The 12859-nt window shown below is 44.6% G+C and overlaps 1 long non-coding RNA gene across 2 annotated transcripts; it reads right to left on the minus strand.

Annotated features, from left to right (window-relative positions):
* On the minus strand, nucleotides 1-12433 carry LOC144100667 (uncharacterized). Of its 2 annotated transcripts, none has more exons than XR_013307786.1 (4): nucleotides 12294-12433; nucleotides 9193-9290; nucleotides 5925-6036; nucleotides 1-262 (listed from the first exon to the last, which is right to left on the minus strand). It is a non-coding gene; the product is annotated as an uncharacterized LOC144100667 (long non-coding RNA). The 2 variants fall into 2 exon arrangements; XR_013307785.1 differs by having other exon boundaries at nucleotides 12290-12433.
* Between the last annotated feature and the right edge of the window lie 426 nt (nucleotides 12434-12859).

A 12859-nucleotide genomic window follows, 5' to 3' on the forward strand; every position in this document is an offset into this window, starting at 1 on the left:
TTTATTCTTTCTTAAAGCCACGAGTGCTGCCACAGCCTTACTTGAAAGGAAAAGAATGAAAAGAAAGCACGCAACGCGAATATCAGTTTGGTGTTGCAATGGAAAAGAGACCAGGGTACCATCCAGAACACGATGTACTCATGGCATTTGCTGAAATGCAGGTTCTCTTCCTTAGCAAAGCCAGAACCAGCGGCAACATGTGGGGAACTTTCCTGTGTATCGGTTCCAGCAACTACCTCTCTCGGGCCTTCCTTTTTCGCACCTGTGTGAAGGATATACATAAATATTCGAGCCCTTTTTCATAACCACTCACAATATATGGCCAACAGAAGAGTCCTTTCGCGTCAAATGCTGCACAATGAAGTTTTTCATGTTCGGGTCTATTTCTTTTCTATTTCTTTGCGGACTCATCGACGACCACCAATTGCCGTTTCGGAATGTCACAAGTACGTGATGTAACCTTCAGGCTCACAATTAGGGTTAAAAGCGGCAAAGATTTCAAAACATTGATCGTAAACAATGACAGTGTGGAGATTATAACCCAAAGAGCACAACTTAGAGGAGACAACAATAAATGTTCTGTTCTCGGGCAAACATATAGTGAACAAGAAAAGGGGAAGCCTGAGGGAGCTTGCCAACGTTTCAACAAAAACACTTGCGTTCATCTGGGCATAGGTGGTATTTAAACAGGGCCTTCACGGTGAGGGAGAGGAGGGCGAGATCTGAGAAGGGCGTTAGGATGAGGAGCGCGAATCTTGTCGATGTATTATTGCTGCTAAAAATAATTAACCGGTTCACCAGCGAAGCGGCGAACAGTAATACGACAGCTCAGTAGAAAGGAATCCCAGTGCTGGAGAGATAGCGAAACTAGGCTCGAAGGTCTGGGTGCATACATGGGGAGCTGCGAGAGGTGGCATGGTATGACTAGTTGGGCTGAGCTGGTTAAACTAGAACATAACTGAGAATTGAAGCCGAAAGAAATACCAGCCAGCAAAGAAGAAAAAAGATGGGGTGCAGAGAAAGGGTGAAAGGAGGGGGGGACTGTGAAATCAAAGGTTTCCTGAGAAATTATATGTGCTGCAGAGCTTAAGCTAAATGTGAGAACAAGCGAAAATAAAAAAAACAGGAAAAAAAAAGCAGGAGAAAAGGGTTTGGGACTTGAAGAATTACAGACCGATAAGATTATTGTCTATTGCCTACGAGGTATTTACTAGGGAAATCGCCAGTAGATATAGGGCAACCTTAGTCGTCAATCAGGTAGGCTTTCGTAAAGGATACTCGACACTACTACACCTACGCATTACAAATCAGATGATAGAACAATGCACACAATGTAAACCAAGCCCTATGTAGATCTTTCATTGATTACGAGAAATCATTTGACTGTGTGAAAACCCCAGCAGTCATGCAAGCATTGCGGAATCAGGGTATAGAAGAGCCTTCGCTAAAAATAGTGGAAGATATATATAGCAACTGTACAGCTACAATAGGCCTCCATAAAGTGAGCAAGCAATAAAATTCCTGTAAAGAAGGGTGTCAGGCAGGGAGACATGATCTCGCCAGTGCTATTCACTGCCTGTTTACAGAAGGTGTTTCCAGGCCTGCATTGGGAACAGTTGGCGTTAAGTGTTAAGGGCGAATACCTAAGTAATCTGCGATTCGCTGATAACATTGCCTTGCTAAGTCACTCCGGAGAGAAACTGCAGGCAGAGCAGAATAATGGGTATAAAGTGTAACCAACAGAAAACCAAAGTATGTTCAACAGCCTAGCAAGGAAACAGCAGTTCACAATTGGTAACGATGTGCTGGAAGTGGTAAGGGAGTATGTCTACTTGGGGCAAGCAGTGTCTGCTGTTCCGGATCATGAGAATGTAATAACTGGATGAATAAGAAGGCGTAGAGCGCATATGGTATGTTCTCCCATAGCATGAATGGCAGTTTACCAACGTCCCTCAAGAGAAAAGTATAGAACAGCTGTATGTTGCCGGTACCCACCTATGGGGGAGAAACGTGGAGGCTAACGAAAAGGGTTCAGCTTAAGTTAAGAAAAAAATGATACATGTATCGTTAAGAAACCGGAAGCGGGCAGAGTGGATGAGGGTACAAATTCGGGTTGATGACATCCTAGTCGAAACCAAAAGGAAAAAGTGGGCTTGGGCAGGGCATGCAATGCGAAGGCAAGAGAGCCGCTTGTCCTTATAGGTAACGTAGTTGATACCAAGAGAAGGCAAGCGTGGCAGGGAGCGGCCGAAGGTTAGGGGGAGGGGGGAGAAAATTAAAAAGTTTGCATGCATAGGATGGGCGCAGCCGGCAAAGGACAGGGTTAATTGGAGAGACTTGGGAGAGGCCTTCGCCCTGCAGTGGGCGTAGTGAGAGTGCCGCTGCTGGTGATGATGACGAAACCTTGTACATTTTTCGATATCATGAAAATGTCGTCTATGTAACGCAGATATATGAGCGGTTTTTTAATTAATTGAAAACTTTGCACCCCAGTGAACCCATGAAAATGTTTGAGTAGGTCGTTGCGACGCGACTGCGTATACTTGTTTCAGGCACTTGAAAGTAATAAGAAGAATCTAATTCGATATAGTTCAGCGTCAGTATTAGCTGAATTAGCGATAGATGCACTTCATTTTCATGCAGGTATGGAATTTGAGTTAAAGCGTTCGAAAGTTTGTCAATGCCCTCATTTATAGGAATATTTGTGTAGAAAACGGCGATATCAAGTAAAACCAGTATTCTATCCTCTGGGATAATGACAGCGTCATTAAGTGATTCAAATATTCGAAGATAGCGCGATGTGTACTGGTCGAAGGAAGGAGACAGGGTTGGAATGCCTGAAAGGCTTCGGTTAAGAAAGATTGACTTGTTCTTTATAGGTCTCCTATTGTTCGAAACGATAGGCCTGCTGGGGATATTTGCGTTATATAAGTCTTTTTGCAGTAACCGTATGGGTTTTAAGAAGTAAGTAAAATCGTCCTGCTTGTTTATTTCGCAGACTTCAGAAGTTGTATTCTGATTGCGTTATTAGTTTTCTGGGTAATAGGTCTGCAAGTCTGCTCAGAATTACATGGCAGAGCCCTAAAGTGGGGTCCCAATCTAATTTCTTTTCGTGCAAGGGGATTCTAAATTGCCTTCTCGTCCCTGTTTTGCTTTTTTAGGTTGGGAGGTATCACCTTTGTCGGCTGGCTTAATGACTGTATCGGTTCTAGAAGCTCACTGGTTTAGAGTGGCCTGTTCTCTTGGAAAACGGTTTTATCACTTTCGACCTTGTTTTGTGTTTTCACAGTTTTTTGGAGACACATTTATTTACCTGTACGTCGAGTTCGGTATTATGTTCTTTGTCCGCTGTCTACGTGCTGTGGGCTCTAAGAGCGATATAATTAAAACTGACCGCTTCGGCTTGGCGAACACGTGTCGACCACGTTTTAGAGGCTATAGGTAAAGTAGGAATCGAGCTTTTCGTTATTTTTTTGTGTAAAGTACTCCTCAATACACATCCACCGCGAAAGTTCGTGTAAGATGTCGATGATGATAGCGCAGGTTGGCATTATTGTTAGTTGAGAAAATGGGAGGCTTCAGAATCTGTTAGGCACTATAATTTACGCATTGCGAAATAGCAGCTACATTCCTGTCATCGTCCTGCAGCGTCAACTGCGTTTCTTGTGGCTCTATCAGAATTTAATCGAGTGCTGAGCTGTCAAGGTAGCTCCTTTTCCAGTGGACAGTTATCTCTGATTTGTTTACATTGCTGTTTATCGTGAAGCTTGCGTTCCTTCTTGGCCACGAAATCTGCCAGTGCCTGTTTTTCGCCGGTTTTTAGTACTATTTTACAGAGTTGGCCTTTAAATGAACTCAGTGTTCTGCACAACGTTGTTTTAGTACAGCTATGAATGACACGAATGGGCCATCTGAAACCTTTTTCTATGGAATAAGAATAAGTCAGAAGGGCACTAAATGAGCACCTGACATTAGTTTCAAGTCCTCCCACTATTCTTTTGTGCTGCAAGTAGAACTTGTAAGTCCGTAGGTGGAACGTGTAGTCTGTTTGTTTGGAATGCTCGCCTTTTGAGTGCGGGCTGGTTAGTGCTGCCAGTTTCTAGTCATTTATGCTTGTTTCAAGCGTGCCTCACGGTAACCTCTGCGACTACCTCAGCAAAACTGGTCTTCACTCCTTCTTTTAACTTTCTCTCTCCTGCATTCCATTCCCCCTTTCTCAACTCATGCCTCATGGCACACTTCTCGAATAAAGAAAAACCTCCTGGTGGATGTTACGAGTTTAGGCGGGTGTTACGAGAGTTTACGAATTCTCTTTAGGGCCGCTGTTGGTGGCAAGGTCCACGTCGGCGTCTGCATTGGAGCTCGTTTATGTCTTTAAACGTGTAGTTGTCTGTGCAAAGGCAGTGCGCTTTGCTGTCTGTTATGCTGTCTGCTGGCTGTCTAGTTCCGTCGGTGTGCATGTGTAGCTGGTCTCAGGAGTAGTGAAGACTCGTGGGGGACGCTGGAGGTTGTCAACCTCCGTCTGTTTGAAAGTGTCGTGGGTCCTAGCAGGAGGGGTTCGTGGGCGTTGCTGCGTGTTGTCGCTTTTGTGAAAGATGCATCTGCTGCTCAGCGCTCGATAGACCGGCAGGACATTAGATGTCGGCTGCAGCGTCGACTTAAATGGGTTTCATATCACATACTTGATGCTGCTTGCAATTACTTGGACGTGACTGAAATATGGATGGGGTCCATATCTGGCCAGGTGTGCCGAAGGGTGCTGATTAATCTCAGCGTGGTGTATGATTTCGAAGTCTTTTTGATAGTGTTCTGTGCCCAGCAAGAGATTGCGAAGTTTTAAATGAATGCAGTGCGTTGGCTGACAGTTGACCCTACACCTCTCCCTACGCAACCTCTTCTCCTCCTGCCTTTTCTTTTTGTCACTTTCTTTTATTTTCGTTCTCACTTTTAGCTTGCACTCTGCAGCCCCTCCTACTATTTCTCAGAAAACATTTGCTTCCACACTCCCTCTCCCACTCCTTTCGCTCTTTCTCTGCCACCACCTTCGCTTCCTGGTATTTCGTTCTTCCTTATCGCTGAATTCTGTTTACCTTATGCAGCTCAGCCTAACTAGTCATACCACGCCACCTGTCGCATCTCCCCATGTGTTTGCACACAGCCCTTCAAGCCTTTCCGACATTCTCGCGGTATCTCGTCAGATGTCACTTTTGTGCCAGTCGGATACAGACTATTATACAGAGGTTCACGCCCGCGCAAAATCAGAGACTGCGCGAGTTTTGGCGCTGGATGTTTTTCACTCGAAACAGCCGTGCTTGAACGAACTTCACGAGCGAGATAGCCAGCATACATGACATCCTCTCCCTCTGCCCTGCGGACCCTCCCCCGCGCGGCCTAGAGGACCTCAATACCTGGGAGGACTGGGAGACCCTGCTGCGCTCGGAGGACTCGGCCGTGCACACAAACGCCACCGGCCGGGCTGCCAGTGTTATTGACCTTAGGGACCTAAACACTTAAGTGCAGTGGGGTCGTGCGGAGACCCAGGGGCGTGCCCCGACTTCCTCTCCAACAATAAAGTTTTTCTCTCTCTCTCTCTCTCTCTCTCTTGAGCCTGTCCCAGCAACACGCTCTCGACCTCATGGAGAGCTGGCATGCAGTTCACGCGCCGCGCAAGTGGTGTCTTCTCCTTTGCGCACACCTGTAAAAGTGGATGTCTAAAAATAACTTGGTCCTTTTGCTGCTTTATTGTATTGCTTTTCATGCAATTAAGCAGCGTTGCGCGAAACCCAATTTTTCGTGGAGAAAAACGTTAACGTGACTTTACAACATGTTACTAACACTCGGGACCTTTTCATGCGCAGCCTTACTCGAGCACTGCAAATTGCCTTTCAAAAATGTTATTACGGAATATAATGTCAAAACCTCACGTTGTAATGCTGAGCGTTCCATTTTTGCGGTACCAGGCTTCGCAAGGTTTCTCCTTATAGACCAACTCTCCATACGAGACATTTGTATTTGTTCTGTTGTAATAACAGTAGGCTGTAAAGAAAGCAGTATTAGCTCCTGAATTTCACTTGATAACCAAGTAACTTTTATATTCTATTCTATACAAAATGCATGAAGAAGCTGTTCCAGTTACTACCGGGAGAATCCAGCTTGGAAACAACATATTCCCGAGGAAAAACGAACTGATTGCAATGGAGGCGCCAATGCAGGTTCCTGTTTCGAAAAACCGCGAACCTTCACGAAAACCTGCTTTCTATATGAAATAGCATTGCACAAAAGAAAAGAAGCACCTATCACAGCTCCTTATTTTCTGGCATAAACCTTCACTCCTGAGCTTCCTATCCACACAGTCGCAAATTGCTTGCTGCTTGGGAAAACATATTTCGTAGCCTCGCGGTCCTTTTTCATTCAGCATTCGAATACCATCGCTTGCCTTCTGTAACTACTTCACGGAGCTTATTACGTGCCAGCTGTCTACGAATTGTATGCCAATAAAAGTGCATCTGCTGAGGGCCAGTTCACTAAAGAGATTATGTATCTGTACTATCGGGAAAAGTAGCGGCCATGACACGCCGCCGTTCACTTAAAAGCGTCCCTGCGGCAAAAGATTCACCTTGTGGTTCGAGAATTGCACGCCTAATTCGCGCGCCCAGGGGTGTTTATCTTGAAGTCTTTGCTCTGCCTCCCTTGTGCTTAGTGCGAGAAGCGGTCTACATGATGAGTTGACATATTGGTGAGCTTGCGGAGTATGCACTCCTCTGGCAATGCGCTGGCAAGGTGCATTTCTTTCTTGAATTTAACTGCAGTTGGCTGCTGCGGGCTGGCGAAGCGTAGCTTCTCGTGTCAAGGCGAAGGATTGCAGCCCAGTCATTGTTCCAGATAATTTTTTTTGCGCTTGCTTGCTGCACTGGGCGCTTTGTCCCCAAAACTATATGCGTGCAAAGGGAAAAACAAGGTCGCTGCAGAACTTTGCGAAAAACTAGATGCTCGATACTGGCTGAGGTTTGTAATCTAACAAGGCTGTCATCGTAACGTTGAAAATTTATCATCAATTCTGACAGCTTCTTGCTACCACCGTTGAATCTAGAAGCCTAAAACGCATCAATGAAAGATGTGTTTTTTTTGCAGCTACTGGCTAACTGTTTACACCCTCTATATATAACCCCGTTGGTATCCCGCAGATCCGAAGGGCAGCGGCATCTTAATGCCTCGCCCAACGATTTTGAGAAAGGTATTCCGACCTAAACTATGGGCGTCTAGAAGATTACTTAAAATCCGCTTTCTTGGAGGTCAAAAACAGGACCTCTAACGAATTAACTTCTTCGATATATTTTGTCGTGGCTGCAAATAGAACAGAAGCAGGGATTTACATTGTTTAATGATGTGTGTCTCGAAAAAACGAGAAAAGTTTTCTTATAATGAATTTTCAACAAAGCTGCTGCAGCATTTCAGGCTGCAGGACATTAACCCAGTGCTGCCACTCTCACGTAATTGCCGCTATTTCACCTATGGTTTGACTTGATTTGATTAATTTATTTCCGCAAACAAGGAGGTTCAAGACAGTGGTGAAAAATAAGGCGAAAACTCTGAAAAGAAGGCACCTTGACTGGCTCCATGTTCCGCTTACAATGACAGCAGCAGGGCAAGAGGGAAACGTGTTAAAGAAGAACGAAAAAGAAGAACGAAACAAAAAAGGAAAAATTCATGTAACAATTTGAAAATATGCATAACTGCATGAAAAAAAATGTAAGAAAGGAGAGGAAAAAAGTACAAGTGCAACCGCACGCAATCATGAGCGCAAGAACACTTCATACAGATTTCTAGCGGAACAAGTAAGCACATCGATATTAGAGAGCTTTAGTTTCACGTACGCAGAGGCTTCACGTACGTAGAGCTCTTACGGGTTACCAGTGCGCATGCGCAGAACGCAAAGGGTATGCGCGAGTCTCACGTACGTGCGTGAGATTCGGATTTTTACGTTGCGGTCTTTGCGTTGCTTGCGTACGTAGCGTTGACAAACATGGCGGCGCCCAGCCCGCCGCTTCACAGCGATAACGGCTTCGTCGCTAATCCCTCGACGTGTTCTAAACTGTTGTATTCGCCTTAGATTTGCTCATTGTTACCATCGCATAAAGTTTCAAGCGACAAATAGCTTTTGTTTTTCAGACAGAAGGGCGATTTTTCAGCTGTTAAGCCTGACGAAGTAGAGTTGGTCGTCGTCATAGCAACGGTCTCGCGAGATCTCGAACTGAGAGAGCCCCAAACCAGCCAAACATAACCAAACCGCCAAACACGAGGACAGACCGCATGGCTTGGCTTAGACTTGTGTAGGATGATTTAGGCTACAACCAGTGTCTGCGTTTCTTGTAGATGGCGCTAGGAGTAACACGCGGCGTGCGTCGCGTACGTGTAACTATAAGGGTTTCAAACGACCTGCGTGCAGGCTACGTAGACTTCTCACGTTGGCGTACGCGAACCCTCTACGTACACGAAACTAAAACTGTCTATTTAAAGCAGCATGAGAGAGAACACTGAAGCCCGTGGCCTCCGCGCTTCGCAAAGCGCTACCCCCGACAGACGACGAGAATTTGTGGCACCAGGAGTATGCTCGGAAAGAGCAGCCGGCCACACACCCTTTGCATGGACCTTTACCGCCAATTCTCGCTGTCTGTTTTTGGCAGTGCTTTGCGAATGTTCCCTCTTAGATTGCTTCTGGATGTGCCTGCACTACGCCGCGCAGGTGAAGATGTTCTGAAATCGAGCCTGCACTACGGCCGTGTGTTGAGTTTTGCAGCACAAAAATACAGCCGTTTGTTTCTTATCACACCTCACATGGTACCACAAGAGCACCAAACACCTGCATCGACATTCTAGTGGCGAGCAGAACAAACACAATAAAGAAACTTACATTTCAGCATTCGCAGTTAGGGCTGGTTTGTCATTTGCGCAGACAGTCGAACATATACTGAATTTTCCTAAGCAAATTAAATTAATCTGCGATCAGGCTTTTAGCTACACTATTCGTATTCGATTCGGTTTCGAAAAAAAAATCGCACACCGTTCATGATCACCATAAAGTCCCCATTATTCGCATTCGATTCCTTTCTGAAAAGAAATGTCATTCGCGCACCAGTAATACACAGCAAAAAGCTTTCGTCTGTGATGTTACTCCTACAAGGCATCGCTTACTTTCATTTCGCTGGAAGTGCGCGACACCGGCGCAAATAAAAACTCCCAACATGACTAAAAATATCTTGGCCATCTTTGCTTGAATCCTCTTTAGATTTCTGAAAAAAAAAGCGACAAAAAGTATGATGAAAACACTCGGAGCGCGTATACACTAGTTTGGTATATACTGGAGTGGAAACCTCGTGAACACGAGACGATAGCAAAATATAGTTTGTGGTGGCGTTAAAATAGATACTAATTTGACTTGTGCCTTGTACAGTTGTAACATTGGATTACCTCTGATCTTTGCTTTGCAGCCTGGTCACAAAGAAATCATTTACAACTAGGGAGATTTTGTTTGGAACAGTGTCGCATAAACTGCTGGTCTTGAGAACTGTATCCGTATTTTTAACGTTTCGCGAATACTAGAACAAATAAACCGAAGATAATTTATATAATTGTATTATAAGGCGCTTGTTAATCATGCAAGCAAGCAGCGTATAGCAGGCAGAAAAAATCGGTTTTGCACATAGGTCGCGCAAGCTGGGGGATGGAAAGAAAATTTTTTTTCTCCGTACCCTCCTACTTAAAAACTCTCTGTGCTCCCCAATTCTTGACCGATCCCCCTTGCGGGCTTGTGCCATTTTATGAGGATAACAACAACTTACGGACATTGAAATTAGAAATTGTGTCACTCTAGGCATCGTGGATGCTCTGATAATATACTTAGAGGACACTGTATTCTCTGGCTGTTCTTTTCAGTACGATTTTGATAACATGTCCATGTCAGGACAAGAAAATTGCGATTTGTTTCGGTTTCTGCTACTTCAGCGCACCTGGTGGCCAGAACGCAGCGGGGATGTTGCGGATATGACCAAATTGTGCGAAGGATCGCGAAATATTACTGCTTTGTTTTCCCTGTTGGCGTTTTGAATTCCGTTCGTAGATGAAGGTTTTTCTTCTGGGCACTGTTGCCATCACAGCAGCACGACCCTGTAGTGTGCTTCACTCTGGCTAATACGGGAGGAATTGGTGCTGACGTTTGCATTTGCAGGACCAGTGTTCATAATTAAATTTTACTACCCCTGGCCTTGTCGCTTGGTACCCGCTCCAATTAATTGTGTCATTACGCAGGGATGACTGCAAATATTTGTTGATGACTGAACAAATATTTCCCGCACATTGAATCGATGACTGTGCGAGTACTATTGCATCTAGTAGCGATTAATGAAACAAGATGGCCACACTTGTCCTCGTTGTGGTATTTGTGTCTCGTTAGATTTCCGTTTCTGACAGCCGCGCGTGCCTGCATGCATACTGTGCTACCAGTCTGGCAACAAAGATGCTTCACAGAGAAAAAGGAACGAAAAGCAGTACTGGTGCTGACTGTTTCTTGTTGGCCTGTGTCGCACCTTGGGTTGAATTCTACCATATCAAGTTGACCATTTAACTTAAACCCCTATTCAGGTGGATGTTTTATGAACCGGTTGGATAATTTTTTTCTTCGCATTTTGTTTTTCATACCGTATTCAACTTTGCAAGATGCTTTTCCTCGGGACATTAACGCCAAGCAGTTGACCCATTTTCAAAGAATTTTTGCGTTTTTTTTTCTAAAACAAAGGGACCCTACTGAATTGAACAAGTGGCAGGATTCGAACCCGGCCGCTGCAACCGCGTTTCGATGGAGGCGAAACGCAAAAGGCGCCCCTGTGCTGTGCGATGTCAGTGCACGTTAAAGATCCCCAGGTGGTCGAAATTATTCCGGAGTCCTCCACTACCGCACCTATTTCTTCCACCCTTCTTGCACTCCCTACTCCCCCTTTCCCTTAGGGCGCGGTTTGGGCGTCCACCGAGATATGTGAGACAGTTACTGATTCATTTCCTTTCCTCAAAAACATAATTAAGTTTTATTCAGAAAAAAAATGGAGGACACTTAAGCTCCTCCCTAAGTGTATGACGCGATCGCGTAATGGGTTAGGCTTTCCATTCTGAGCACGACATTTGAATGTAGTTTTCATTTTTTCAATTGTTTCAAATAATAATTGATGAATTACGCACTTTAAATCGTCTTAATTAGCGTCATCAAGCATTGGGTTTTCATTCTGATCACGTTGACCCCCTTTTCCCAATTTTTCATTTTTATTGAATCCATTCATTACAATGACTTTACTAACTCCCCGCAGCCCATCACGTGCTAATAAATCATCAATCACTAGAACTACAAATTACTATGATACGGTTTTTTTTTTTACGCAGCCCCGATTATTTCCGACACGCAGTGCCGACTACTACCACGCCGTCGGTTTTTCGTCCGAAGGAGCTGTATACTGTAACATTCGCGGTGCTGGTCGCACTCTCCGTTGTAATCTACAGATAAGATTGCCCCGCTTGCCACGATATATCCATTTCTTTTGCCACTCCCTGATTGGCTGCTTAGCGCTCAAAAAGCGCATCGCCGAACGAATAAAGGTCATTGTCTTCCTGGCGCTGCGTGGGTCGTCTGTTCCTTGGGCCGGTCGTCCTGCCGCCCTCGGCGTCTAGCCGTCGAATACGTAACAATACGCTATCGCGTAAATAATGCTCTATGAACTGAACGAAAAAAAAATCCGGGATATTTGGTACAATTTATTCATTTTCGTGGTTGGGAAAAGGTAATGTTTTCCGCACTATGATGAATACATCATAGTGCGGAAAACTTTAAAAGTTTGTGAGCAAATATGATTGATGATGATCCCAGAGCGCTTTCGGTATGAATGGCGCTGCTTTTGAAAATGTTTGTTGCGGTGCAGATGACTCGTGTCCTTCTGGCTTTGGTTAAGCATGATATTAAGCAAACGATTTTATCTCCTCCCCTTTGCCTGCCGCATAAATAAATTATAGAAACACCAATCGCACCACGTGCGGTATAGAAGATAGTTATCAAGTGACCATTTTGTGTCGCTCAGAAGTGCAGCACCACCTTTACGTCCTCTTAAAGTGTTAACAGTACTCTGAACTGCCTACCATAACAGCTTTGTATCTAGCATTTGAAATCTCAAAGTAGGCTCTTATTCCACCGGATGTGAATATTATATCAAAATATACCTTTGAATTAGATGTGACTAATACGAAAACGTACTCACGAAACCTTGACACCAATCGGATCAGACGGGGAGGTTGGTTATTTCTGCTGGAATGGAAGACTCAGAATGCGCACTGATTTGCGTCTTGCAAAAGGCTTCTTGCAGTTATAAGAACGCAAGCGATTATTAGAATGAAAGGCTCGTCTGGCGTCAGGTTTTAAAAGCGTGATTTTTTTTTGCATTTGAATGCCTCCTCAGCTTTCCTGGAACTCATGAAGAATTTACTGACGAGATAGGTCATTTTACATTGAGGCCTTTCCTATGCGCCTTTAAATGTCACCTCTTCTACGTGAAAGCCATCTCAGCTTTCCTGAAAAATAGAAATTTGCTGACGAGATAGGTCATTTCACATTGTAGGTCTTTCATATGCTCCTTTATATGTCACCTCTCCTACGTGAGGTGACCTTCCGCAAGAACTGGATGCACCTGCTGGAGCGCTTTTTTTGTCACCAAGCAAAAAAAAAATATTAACATGGCATTATGAGTGTAAGGGGGTTAGCTTTCTCTGTGATTATGGCGCGGTTTAAAAATTACCGTTTTAAGTGAGCTGTCACCGCATTTTCTGA

This window comes from Amblyomma americanum, chromosome 8 (genome assembly GCF_052857255.1).
Source record: "Amblyomma americanum isolate KBUSLIRL-KWMA chromosome 8, ASM5285725v1, whole genome shotgun sequence".
Classification (NCBI taxonomy): Eukaryota; Metazoa; Arthropoda; class Arachnida; order Ixodida; family Ixodidae; genus Amblyomma; species Amblyomma americanum.